The following is a 6,380-nucleotide window of genomic DNA, read 5'->3' as shown; positions in this document are numbered from 1 at the left end:
GCGTTGTGGGCGGGGCCTCGGGGAAAAAGGGTCCGGGAAGGCGGGACTTAGGAAGCATCCAATCGCGGGCGTTCCAGAGGGGCCCGCCCGCGTCCTGGTCCTGGAGCCGCGCAGCTGAGCATCCAGGAGCTTTCGGAGCTATCTATCCTTAGCGCTTCTGCGCTCCTTTAGAACCCGTAGCTCCACTGAGCTGTCAACTCCCCGCTGGTTTCCTCTCCCAACATCGAATTGAGCCACAAAACCCACATCCCCCAACCACAGCTCCGCCGCAGGCTTTCCTCCCTCCGTAGCCGAACCTGAGCCACCCGTCCCGTAGTCACAAGCCGTCTTCACTCCCACATGTTCTATGCTTCTTCAGCTCCGGAGGCATTTAATGTAACGAAAGAGGGCCCACAGCTTCTGTGGGAGGGACTAAGCTGTCAGAGCCTCAGACTCGAAAATTGGTTAGATTTATTTGGAGTGTTTACTTTTCCAGGTGAACACAGGACCTAGGTAGCTCGTGGTTTTTTGTTGCCATCTAAAGAGTATTTGGAAAGGCTGAGCGTGGTTGCATTCGCTTAGTTCTAACGCGACTTCTGTTACTGTCCGATTCATTTTTTTTCTCGGTTGCCCGCCCTCCTTTCCCCTCATTTGACCGGAAAACCCAAACCTACCTCTGAAGTCTCTCCTTGGAGAAGTAGAGAGTGAGGCAAAAAGAGGAGACCTGTTTTTAGAAGGCCCAACTTTCAGTCCCAGCTCTGCCACCGACCAGTCTGTTCACTTAGATCAAGTCACTTCCCTATTCTGGGCCTCTGCTTTCAAGAATTGTGCTAGTCATGTAACACAATCTCTGAAAGCCCTGTGCAAGTTCTCTTATGATTTGCAGCTTCACAAAAGGCAGAACAAGCGAGAGTGCTGACTCTTGCTGATAAAATGACTAGTCGAAGTATTTGCATAAAGCATTCTTGCAAATTCCTCCTTCCTGAAATCTCCAAGGATATGCCGTTGCCTGTATTTTGAAGAACGTGCTAAAACTGCGGAGTTGAAGAATCTTGGTCCTTGACAATGCTATAGGTAAAATGCTCTTGCTCGCTTGTTTTCTTACTATGACAGGAATGTTTAAAAAGGAGTTACTATTCAATATCAGTCAAGAAAACATTTCAAATTCGAGATTTCGATTTGTACACACATACCTAGTAAATTAAATATTCTCACCAAACTAGCTTTTAGACCTTTGTGTATGAGTTCAAGGTGAAATAACAGTAACCGAGACCTCAGTAATTCTTGATGACCTAGACTCAGAGATGAAACATGCCCTTGTTAGAGCACTTTGAAATTGGCCTGACATTTTCAACAAGAAAATAGCTGACTGATAAAGTTAGCCTCCAATGAAATGTCTTGAGTTTATTAAATTGTTGTGGAATGCTGGACAGCTTAGATTCAGGGGTAGACAACACCTGGGTTCACTCGTAGCAGTAGGTTCAGAAATGCTGGGTTCACACAGCATAGGGTGTGCTGGGCTGTTTATGATAATATGGGATCATAATAATACTATGTTGGTTTCCTGTGTTCTTACAATGTGTCCACAGTGTCGTGATTCAGGTTCATGATCAAGTAATAAAAACATACTTAGCTTACCTCTGCCTCACCTAAACTCATTCTAGATCCAGAAGACTTTCTAATTAGTAATAGACTCTCTTTGTATTCTTACCATGTCTCTATGATGGCACATGTTGGTGCACAGGTTTGTGTGTGAGCCAGCCCTGGGAACATCTGAGATTTTCCTGTCTCCTCTTCCCATTTCCCCGATGGGTACTAGGATTAGAGATGTGTTTGCTGCCATGGCCAGCATTTGTAATGGTTCTGTGATTTGAACTGAGGTCATCAGGCTTGTGCTTGGGGATGGTGACCACCGTCCCTGCAGCCATCGCCTAGCCTCAGGCTTACCCTACCCTCTTTGTCACTGTGCTTGCAAAGTAATTGTCCTGCCTGAAATGCTTCCTAATTCATTTTCCCCTTTTTGCTATAGTTTAATTTCTGCCCTGGGGACTGAACCTATGGCTAGCCCATGCTAACTAAGCACATAGCCCAGTTGACCACTGGGCTACCTCACCAGTTCTGAAATCCATTTTACATTTATTGGCTTCTACAATGATCCCATTAAGTCTTTACATTACAATAGCAATGGTGGGAAACATTTCAGAATCCTAGTTACATTTTTTTTTGGCATAGATATGTGTGTGTGTACTGGTGTACGAATGTGTATGAATGGTTGTGCAGGGGTGTATGTGTGTGCAGGTACACCTGTATGTGTGTGCATGTGAGTGTAGAGGCATGAGGTTGATGTCACATGCCTCTCTTCACCTTCTCTCTCTCTCTCTCTCTCTCTCTCTCTCTCTCTCTCTCTCTGTGTGTGTGTGTGTGTGTGTGTGTGTGTGTGTGTGTGTTCTGTTCTGCTACAGACAGCTTTTTCTTGCTATTCTAAAATCTCTCTGGTCCAGACAGCTCTGCTAGAAAAATTCTAAAAGCTGTCTGGATAGCTGATGGCTTTTCTGTCCAAGTCAGAAAAGCTGCTATAAAAATTATTGGATCCTCTGACCAAGTCAGAAATCCTGTTAAGAAAAAAAATTGCAGAAGAGCCATGTTGCTCTCCAGAGATCTCTAGACAGCTCAGCTCTCACTAGTAAAACTTCTGAAGAAGAACTGCTATCGGTTTTGCTAGCTCCTCTACTGCAGAACAAAAGCCCAGGTTTTTCTTTACGTCATCAGCTCAGGCATTTACTCCAGGGTTCCTTTCCATTGCTTTTTGAAGCAGCGTCCGAGACCACAAGTTCTCTGATTCTTAGGAGACAGCAAGCATACATTTTTTTTTCTTAACATTGCAAAAGAATTCAGAGATCTGTCTGCCTTTGTTAAGCATAAACGACAAGCTAGTTGGGCGGGACCCTGCCCTGAAATTACCATTCCTACCACACCTGGGCCAACCCTTACTGTGTTCCAAACTGATCTTGAACTCAGGGATCTACCTAACTTTGTATTTTACTGACAATCTGGCTCATAGTGTAGCTGTCTTTGTTCCTTTAGATTCATGAAGCCCCTCCATAATTCATATTGCATTCTTGTATTTTGCATAGTTGAGAAATTATATATATTTTGAACTCATGTATTTAGAGCTCCTTTCCATGGCTGTTCTGAAGGTCCCAGCATTTACACTTTTTGCTCAGACATTAGCCACATCTTTGCCTCCCAGACTCCTGCTGTCTCAGATTATCATGGAGTCATTAATGCTAACTGGGACGACATTCCTCAGAGAAATGTGAAAATGTGTATATTATTATACAAACAAGGCTTTTTTTTCTTTCTTTTTTTGGAGCTGAGGACCGAACCCAGGGCCTTGCGCTTGCTAGGCAAGTGCTCTACCACTGAGCTAAATCCCCAACCACAAACAAGCCTTATACCACACAGCCTTACTTCAGCACTCGTGGAGGCTCACACTGGCCTAGCCGCAGGGGCAGGAACAATGTCACCACATCACTGTCCCCACCAGGGCCACACCGAGTTCGTCAAGACACTTCTAGGTTATGTCATATTAACAGCTAAAGCTAATGCACATTCTGCCTAAGTTTCCTGAGGGCTGGGATTATAAGTGTGTGCCGCGGTACCTATCTGAGTTGTCATTTTATTTTATTTTTATGTGTATGGGTATTTTGCTTGCATGTATATCCGTGCAACATATGCATGATTGGTGGTGCCCAAGGAGGCTATAAGGGGGCATTGGGTCCCCAGAACTGGAGTAGCAGATGGGTGGGTGACATCATGTGGGTGCAGAGAATTCAACCCAGATCCTCTAGGATGCAGCCAGTGTTTAACTTGGAGCCACACCTCACCTCTTCTCTTATGTTGTTACAGTTGCTTTTACGTGTATTCTGGATACATCTACCTTATTAAATAAACGGTTTCCAAACATTTCCCCTCCCGCAATGTGTGTCATCTTTTAAAATTAATGAATGGTACCATTCACAGCAGAAAAGTTCTCTTATCTACCCAAAGCCTGTTTCTTTATGAGCTGCCTTGGTTTGGCTGTCATATCTAAGGAACTGTCACCAAAGTGCTGAAAATTTATACCTGTAGGATCTTTAAAGACTGTTAAGTCTTAGCTCTTAGTTGGATGCTTGGCCCTTCCTGAATAGTGTTCGTGTAGTGTAAGGCAGGAAGATCTACCGTCACTCTCTTCCGTGTTTAGGTGCCGTGCTGCAGGCCTGAAGTAACTCCAGTGCTCAGAGGCTGAGGTGGAAGCATCTTGAGTTGAGCCTACAAAGCAAGACTATCTAAAATCAAAAATAATTTTGCCGTCTATTTTTTTTTTTTTGATACAGGGTCTAGGTAACCTTGGCTGGTCTGTATCTTGATAGGTAGACCAGGCTGACCTGGAACTCCTAGAAATCCACCTGCCTCTGCCTCTGTGATTTGTATATGCTTGGCCCAGGGAGTGGCACTATTAGGAGGTGTGGCTTGTTGAAGTAGGTGTGGCCTTGTTGGAGTGGGTGTGGGCTTAAGACCCTCACCCTAGCTGCCTGGAAGTGAGTCTTCCTCTATCAGCCTTCAGATGAAGATATAGAACTCTCAGCTTCTCCTGAACCAGGCCTGCCTGGATGCTGTCATGCTCCTGCTTTGATGATACTGGACTGAACCGCTGAACCTGTAAGCCAGCCCCAGTTAATGTTGTCCTGATAAGACTTGCTTCGGTCATGGTGTCTATTTAGCCTGCCAAGTGCTAAAGGCTTATGTCACCGTCCCCAGCTAGGATACCTTTTGGAAAAGACTTCTTCCTCCATTGAATTCTCTCGATATCCTCATTTAGCAACAGTTGGCCATAAAATGCATGGGTTTGTCTCTGGACTTTCAGTTCAATATGTCTATGTCAGCCTTGTATAGTCTTTTTTTTTTTCTTTTTTTCAGAGCTGGGGACTGAACCCAGGGCCTTGCGCTTGCTAGGCAAGCACTCTACCACTGAGCTAAATCCCCAACCCCAGCCTTGTATAGTCTTAACAAGAATCTCACATATCTATTTTATGTATATGAGTACACTGTCACTGTGTTCAGGCACACCAGAAGAGGGTATTACATCCCATTTTAGATGGTTGTGAGCCACCATGTGGTTGCTGGGAAATAAACTCAGAACCTCTGGAAGAACAGTCTTAACCTCTGAGCCATCTCTCCAGGCCCAAGAACTCACATTAAAAAAAAAAAACTCGAATGTGATTAGTATGTAATATATTCATGTGGATACACATGTGCGTGTATGTGATATAGTTGTATGTGCTCATGGGTGCACGTGAGTGTGTGTGCATGTAGAGGTCAGTGGTTTATATCAGATGTCATATTTAATTGTAGTTCACTTATAAAAGGTTTTAAGTGCATGAGTATTTTGCCTGCATTATGTATGTGTAGGTTGTGCTCACAGAGGTCAATAGAGAGAGTTGATCCTGTGGAACTGGAATTACAGAAAATTATAAGCTGCCATATGGGCGCTGGCAACAGAACCCAGGTCCTCTACGAGAGCAGCCAGCGTGTTTAACATTGAAAATCTCTCTGGTCCCCTACTTTATCTGTTTTGGGATAGGATCTCCTACTGAACACAGTGCCCACTAATTGGCTAACCTGGGTTGGGCAGTGAGTTCCAAATCTGCCCTAGTCTCTGTTTCCTGCTACCTAGGATTACAGACAAAGAAGATTCCACTAGCATTTTACGTGAGTGCCAGGGGTCTGAATGCAAGTCCTCTTGAGTGTGATCCAGCACATAGGAGAAGGCAGCAGAAGAGCAGTTTAGGTCATCCTTGATTACATATTTTTTTTTCGGAGCTGGGGACTGAACCCAGGGCCTTGCGCTTCCTAGGCAAGCGCTCTACCACTGAGCTAAATCCCCAACCCCTTGATTACATATTTTGAGGTTAGCCTAGGCTACACGAGACTGTCTTATAACAACAACAAAACAAACAAAAATCAAAACCAGTGCCTTTAACTGTGCCATCATGTTTCTTTTATACAATGCGTGATACTTTTATCGTGTGAGGTAGCAAATGTTTCCTATAAAGGATTCAGTAGTAAATTTTAGGCTTTATGGGACAGGTAAGGTCACCACCTCCTGTCCCTGCCACCATCCTTTCCCAACCTTTAAGCAATGTGCAAAGCCAATCTTAGCTCAAGGGGATCTTCAAAAACAGGTCTGACAGGCCTGCTAGTGAGAAACTCACTTCTTTTGAGTTCACACTGTTAGATTTTAGTTACAGTCACCAATTATAAGGACTTACACAAAAAAGAATACATGGCTAGCCAAAGAAACCTCGTATGTCAATTTCTATCCTGCAACAAAAGATTTTCAAGTGAAAGAGTAGGTCTCT

This window comes from Rattus norvegicus, chromosome 19 (genome assembly GCF_021556685.1).
Source record: "Rattus norvegicus strain SHRSP/BbbUtx chromosome 19, alternate assembly SHRSP_T2T, whole genome shotgun sequence".
NCBI lineage: Eukaryota > Metazoa > Chordata > Mammalia > Rodentia > Muridae > Rattus > Rattus norvegicus.
The sequence above is the reverse complement of the archived record's forward strand: the minus strand, read 5'-3'. Positions refer to the sequence as shown.